At 48.2% G+C, this 6881-nt stretch overlaps 1 pseudogene; it reads right to left on the bottom strand.

The window, feature by feature from the left end:
• Nucleotides 1–4992: 4992 nt before the first annotated feature.
• The window catches only part of LOC130550870 (differentially expressed in FDCP 8 homolog), a 29937-nt pseudogene continuing 28048 nt past the window's right edge, over nucleotides 4993–6881 (bottom strand).

The raw sequence follows: 6881 nt of genomic DNA, 5'->3' as shown, positions 1-6881 counted from the left end.
GTCTCTCTTGAGGACGGGACAGCTTGTACCCGACCGAGCAACTCTGTGGGTCTTCTCGCCGAGAAGAGCACCAGGACAAGAAGAGGCGCCACCTATGGGCGTATAGCCGCCCAGTGGCCGAAGCCCTAGCCTGAGTGACGTCCCAACCAGACCGGGCGTGGGTCACTCAGGATCTCCTCGTCCCGTCCAGACATGGAGCCAGGTTCTGCCTGGGATGCTGTAATGTGCCCCTTCCCCTGGGGAAGCAGTTCGCCAGGGGGAGCGGCCAGGGGGGAGTCGTTGTCAGAGCCTTAGCTTCGAGAACCAAGTCCTGGTTAGGCCAAGGGGCGTAACTAGTACCACTTGATGCTCCTCTTCCCTGGCCTTACACAGGACCGTGTGCAATGAGGCTCACTGGGGCGAAGCGTACTTCCGCTTGTCCCGTGGCCAGCTGTGTGCAAGGGCATCCGTGCCAAGGGTTGCTTCGGACAGGGAGTACCAAAGCGGACAATGGGTGGAGTCCTGGGAGGCAACAGGACCACCTGTGCCTGGCCGAACCTCTCCCAAATGAGCTGGCTGCGCGGGGACGGAGTCGCCACTCCCCGCGAGGCGTCGACTGATGAGAGAGCGCATCGGCTGTCTGGTTCAGGACGCCTGGGACGTGTGTGGCTTGCAGGGAACTGATCACCTGCTGACTCCAGAGGAGGAGGCGCCGGGCGAGTCATGTTAGCTGCCGTGAGCAAATTCAATGATATACGCCACAGCAGCTGTGCTGTCCGACCGGACCAGCACGTGCCTGCCCTGCACGAGAGGTAGTAGCCTCCTCAATGCAAGTAGCACAACCAACATTTCTAGGCAGTTGAAATGCCAACGCAGGCGGGGGCCCATCCACGCCCCGACACTGCTTGCCCGTTTGCACACGGCACCCCAACCCCAAGAAGGTCATGGAGACCAGGGGGTTAGGGTGTGTCGGCAGAAAGCGTGTGACCATACGCCTGCTGCCGGTGTGCCACGCTCTCCAAGGAACTTGACTCTGTAGCCAGTGTTGGAGCGGTCGTATGTGCATCGACCCGAGGGGGACCACCCCCGCCGAGGATGCCATGTATCCCAGGAGCCTCTGAAATGGTTTCAGGGGGACCGTTGACTGTCTGCAAGCTTCAGGCAGTTCAACACTGATCGGGTGCGCTCTGTAGTCAGTCGCACTGCCTCTGGGTGGCCGCGTGGGTGCGGGCTTCCTCGTCGCGGGTCTCTCGCCCCCCGCGCGGGGTGAGCAGTGCCGCTCATGAGGACAGAGTCGAGTTCCCTACCGATAAAGAGGACGCTCTGCACCGGGGAGAGCTTGCTCTTCTCAGTTGACCTGTAGCCCCACCGATCTAGGTGCCGGAGCACCAGGTCCCTGTGTGAACACAACAGATCTCGAGAATGCGCCAAACTGAGCCAGTCGTCGAGATAGTTTAGTACCCGCACACCTCCTTCCCTAAGGGGAAGGAGGGCGGCTTCCACGACCTTTGTAAAGACTCGTGGAGACAGGGACAGACCGAATGGGAGGACCCTGTACTGATATGCCCGTCCCTCGAACACGAACCGTCGGAACGGCCGATGTCGAGGGAGGATCGAGACATGAAGTACGCGTCCTTCAGGTCGATTGCCATGAACCAGTCCTGACACCCGATGGACGTCAGGATGCGCTTCTGCGTGATCAACCTGAAAGGCAGCTACTGTGTAGGTGCCTGTTCAGAACACACAGACCCAAGATAGGGCGCAACCCCCCGCCTTTCTTGGGGACAATGAAGTACAGGCTTTATAACCCGCTGAACATCTTGGCTGGTGAGATGGGCTCGATCACTCCCTTCACTAGAAGGGTGGTGGCCTCGGCCCGAAGTACGGGGACATCCTAGCCTCTGACTGAGGTATATCGGATGCTGAACTTGGCGGGCGTGAGGCGACTGGATCTCGTAGCCGAGACGGATCGTCTTCCCTAGTCAGCCTGACAGTCTGGGAAGCCGGACAGGCTCCCAGAAATGAGACGGGGACTAAAGGTATGATCTTTTTCATCGTCCCCCCGGGGGGTGGTTCGATGGCTAGCAGTACGGATTCCTTGCCGGGGGAGGTCCCCCGGGGAGGAGATCGGCTCTGCTGTTTTTCCTGACTGGCGACTGCGCAACTCAACGCACTGTCTGACTGAGAGTGCTGAGGGCTGGTGTTTATACTCGACATTGCACTTCGCCATGACGCAACGTCAAGTTTGCCGTTCACCGTCGTGCAGAGGGTGGGAGCGGCTGTGATAACCCAGAGAGAGAGGAAACTCTCCTTAGAGAGTAAGTGGGCGCTAGCCCCTCCGGCCATCAGATGGAGAGACAGGGCAGGATCCATCCTTATCCGACTTCCCAGCGATGTGGCTGGGGTCGGGCCCAATGGTAGCCTCGATCCCCCTGAGGTCTTCCCATGAGGGCCGCTTCACCGCAGCTGCTGATGGGGCGATGGTCTCCTCTTCGCTGTCTCCTCCGGGGGGGGGGGCGCCTGAGTGGGGGCCGCCAGAGCTGGAGGGCGTCGAAGAGGACCAGGGCTGCTGGGAAGCAGACAGTGCACGGGACTCGACAGCCAAGGCGGCCGAGTCGTGGCACGGAGGACTGCTTCTTTACTGTCGAGAACCCTCCGGGGGAGGCCGCGCGCAGATCTCGCGCCCCCCGACGGGGGGGGGTTGAGCGGGGCCTCAGCGGCTCGACAGTAACACCAACCAGCCCCCCCTTGCGAGACGGGAGCGTCGAGAAAGCGGACCTTCTCGGCGTTACTCATCTGAGCAAGGATCGGCCAGAGGAGTTTCTCATGGACCACAAGTGTTGACATCGTCCGACCCAGGGCCCGCGTGGTCACCTTGGTCGCCTGTAGAGCAAGGTCGGTGGCGGCGCGGAGTTCCTGCATAAGCGCTGGGTCGGTCTTACCCTTGTGGAGCTCTCTCAATGCCCTGGCCTGGCAGGAGCCATAGTGTGGAGAGAGGAGGCAGCTTGGTCCGCCGCAATGTAAGCTCTCGACACCAGAGATGCCGAGACCCCACATGCTTTGGACCGGAGTCTAGGTCGAGCCCCCCCCAGGTGGCCGCCGCCTACGGGCACGAGTGCACCGCAGCGGCATACTCCACCTGGGGGACATCGACGTATCCTCTAGCTGTCTCAACCTCGAGGGAAGAGAGGGTGACCAGTGCGGGCAGGACGTATCCACAACATCTGCCCCAGCGTACTGGAAGCAGGCATTGTGTCCGTCCCCCTCCTCGATGAGTGTGTTGCACCCATGAGAACAGCGGGACAAGCCACGCTGGAGAAATTTGCTCTTTTAGAAAAGGAAATTTGCTCGAACACCTCCGGAACTGCCGAGACGCCCAGGGGAGAGTCACTGCAGGAAGGGACCGTCCGCTGTCCACGTCGTAGATTCCAGCAGAAAGAATGATCACCAGATCGTAGAGAAGCTCACCAGATGCGTAGGCTCTGAAGAACAAAAGGTGAATGAATGAGCACGCCGGCTTCCCTCTTATACCCGGACATCCGGGGAGGAGCCCGGCATGCAAATTTCATTCGCCAATTTTCATTGGCCTTTTCTAAATACTCAGAAGATGATAGGTTCTCAAGACAAACCCCATTCTGTCGGTTCGACACAACGTCGAGAGACCGACAGAAAGGGAACCATATTTCTTTAACAGCGTCATTTTATGAATGAAAGAAAACATTTTGATATTAGTACTGTAACTGATGTCTCTATTAAATTGATTATTTTAACATTAATTATAGCCATTCAAAATATAATTGAGAGCTATCATGAAATATACGGAAATTGAAGGAAGTTCTCAAACACTTTACAGTCTTTAATGCTAAATTATCAATTAAATGTAGAAGAATTCTCATTAAAGCTACAAAATCACATTGATTTCTTCTTTTATTTTGTTCTTTGATTAACGTTAGTGACAGGAGTCACAGCAGCACGTTTAAGAACGTGGCCCCTTTAAGAGCTGTCTCAGTACGCAGATCTGACCGTCACCGTACTCCCATTTTCACAACTCTTTGCATTCATTTAAGATTTTATTTTACACTTTGAAGTCTTGCTTAAGAAAATTCTAGACAAAACGGGCTTTCTGACATAATCTTGTATGGTTTTATCCATTCAAGCACGAAAGAGAACTTAACACAGATGCGCTGTCTGACAGATTCACCGACGCAGCCTTCAGCCCATGACTGTTTACACCAGACTGGACCTCGCGTTGCATTTTGCCGCGTCCCACAGTTTAGAAGCTGTCTATCTTCATTGAACACGACAAAGCAGCTGTTTAAAATCGCGCTTAAGTGATTTAAAAGCCTGTACACGAATAAGAGCGTGATTACATAATGTAACGCTAGACAAAGAATGTCAAAACAAACGGTTGCTGCGTTAATTGCGTTAAATATTTTTCACGCGTTAATTTGAAAAAAATAATCGCATGCGTTAACGCGTTAACGTTGACAGCCCTAATTTTAAGTTAACTATTGCAAAAGACTATGCATATTATGTGCACCTTTTTACATTTACGGTCCAACTACATGCAATAAGTACTAATAAATAATGCAATAGCTCCTGGTGTGGATAGAGTGTGGTAGTGGTTTTGTGTAAAAAGAGAAGAAAAAATGCCTTTATAGTTTTTTCTTAGTCTTTAGTTAGTAAATATATTCCACTCTGGTTAAACATTGAACTTTGACTACAGTGAATCAACAGGGAAATAATAAAAGCCTTTTTGCCATTGTAACAAGATGCGTTTTTCTTAATGAGGTACTGTACACAGCAATGTAAAGAGGATTTTATTTCATACCGTTCTTCTTTTTATTTTAAAAACACTCATATTTGTTAGCCATAGGCCACATAATCTAGATGATGGCTGGGCAAATTATTACATTTTAATGAAATATTATAAAGACAATCACAATATAACATAAATTGATAAATAACTCATACTAACACCAGAAACATGTATAAATAAAAACTTGTTTTATTTTATGTTGTCTTTGAAGTAAATAGAGTTTGATAGATAATGGAGCATTTTTTTTATTGTACCTTGCGGGGCTCAAACTCCCAGTTGTGTATAACTCGAGCTGGAATAATAGCCGTGTCATTCCAGTGGCAGCTGCTGCAGTAATACTGACCCGTATAGTCACACTGCCGCGCCTCGCTGGGGATGCCTCCTACACAACAACACAACATTTCACAACTTCCTGTGAGTACAAAGGGAAGTCTAAATATCTTTTAACCGCTTCTCTGGTTTATAAAGCAAAACCCTGAAACAAGCAGTTCTGCCAATAGATACACAAATGATTCAGTTAAAGGGGTCATATGGCACGAATACGTGTTTTTCTGTGTCTTTGGTGTGTTATAAGTTGCCCATGCATGTATTAGACACGTAAAATTGCAAAAATTGAAGTATCAGGAACATAAGATGCATTCTATCTAAAAGTGAATTAAATAAAAAACATAATTTATTTGGATACACACTTACGTAGAGAAATAGGTGTTCGACATTCTGCACATCTATAGTCCTGTTTGTCCAGACCAACCTCAGGACAAATGTTGAGTTCATACTCAGACTGGTGGCTGACCTTTGACCTCACACACGGTTTTGTAATGAGATTCATGCACTTGCTATGGCAGCGGTAATAACAACCTGAAATAGATAACAATCAACCATTTACCATCTTATAAATGTTGAAATAGAGTTAGAAAAATATACTACATGTGTATACATGTAGTATGTTTGTTTACCAACTCTGTTGGTCTGTGTAAAATTATAACCAGAGTGGACTGCTATGCACATGTATACAATTCTGGCACTTTAATATTCTAATCTTTGGCGTACCTTCACTTTTTCTTGTGTACCAGAACTTCTCACATGTTGCCATTCCGGGTCAAAGCATCATTGTATGGGTGAGTAATGGTAATGACATCAATAAATGTTGATATGTTATGTTAATATGCCGTGATGCTTTGATTGACTGGAACGCATTGAGGTGGTAGGGAGAACATTTATAATATATTTATAAAACTTGCAAAAACAAAACTTAGAAAAATGTTAAGAAAAATGCAGTTTATTTGAAAATCATGTCACATTCTTGCAATTGAGTTTATTATTTTCAATATCAAAGTTTTTTTTCACATTGTATATTTTTGTTCGTTTTTTAAAGTTTGCGTTCATTTTTATTGGCACAAAAATAATCCCATAACAGACTACAGTATATAAAAAATGTTTTCAAGTGGGATAGTGTGGTCAAAAATATTTTTGGTTTTGGGAGGTTATGTGAGGCAGGGGCATAGCCAGAACTTTTTTTTAGAGGTGACCAGGTAAGACCCAGTGATTTTATTAGGGTGACCAAAAAATCCTTACAGACAGAAATTCTTTAACTTCTACTGTAATTTACACCAATTCTTCATTACACATAGTTTGCTGGTAAAAAACATACACAAAGAAAGTAAAGTAAACAATTTATTTGCAATGCTTTCATGTGCTAACATTATTTTAAAATAATAATCATTTACAGTAAGTTAACATTTTTTATAGAAAATAAACATTGCAGTACCCCAACTTAAACTTTTGAGAAAATATAATTAATGAATGAAATCCAGTTAAACAAGACTGATTTTACTGACCTAGAGCCGGCTGCACCAGCTGTGCATAAGTTACAACTTAGCCTACTGTAGTTCCCTTTCTGTCGGTCTCTCGAAGTTGTGTCGAACCGACAGAATGGGGTTTGTCTTGAGAACCTATCATCTTCTGAGTATTTAGAAAAGGCCAATGAAAATTGGCGAATGAAATTTGCATGCCGGGCTCCTCCCCGGATGTCCGGGTATAAGAGGGAAGCCGGCGTGCTCATTCATTCACCTTTTGTTCTTCA

This window comes from Triplophysa rosa, unplaced genomic scaffold (genome assembly GCF_024868665.1).
Source record: "Triplophysa rosa unplaced genomic scaffold, Trosa_1v2 scaffold459, whole genome shotgun sequence".
Taxonomy (NCBI): Eukaryota; Metazoa; Chordata; class Actinopteri; order Cypriniformes; family Nemacheilidae; genus Triplophysa; species Triplophysa rosa.
The sequence above is the reverse complement of the archived record's forward strand: the minus strand, read 5'-3'. Positions and strand labels throughout refer to the sequence as shown.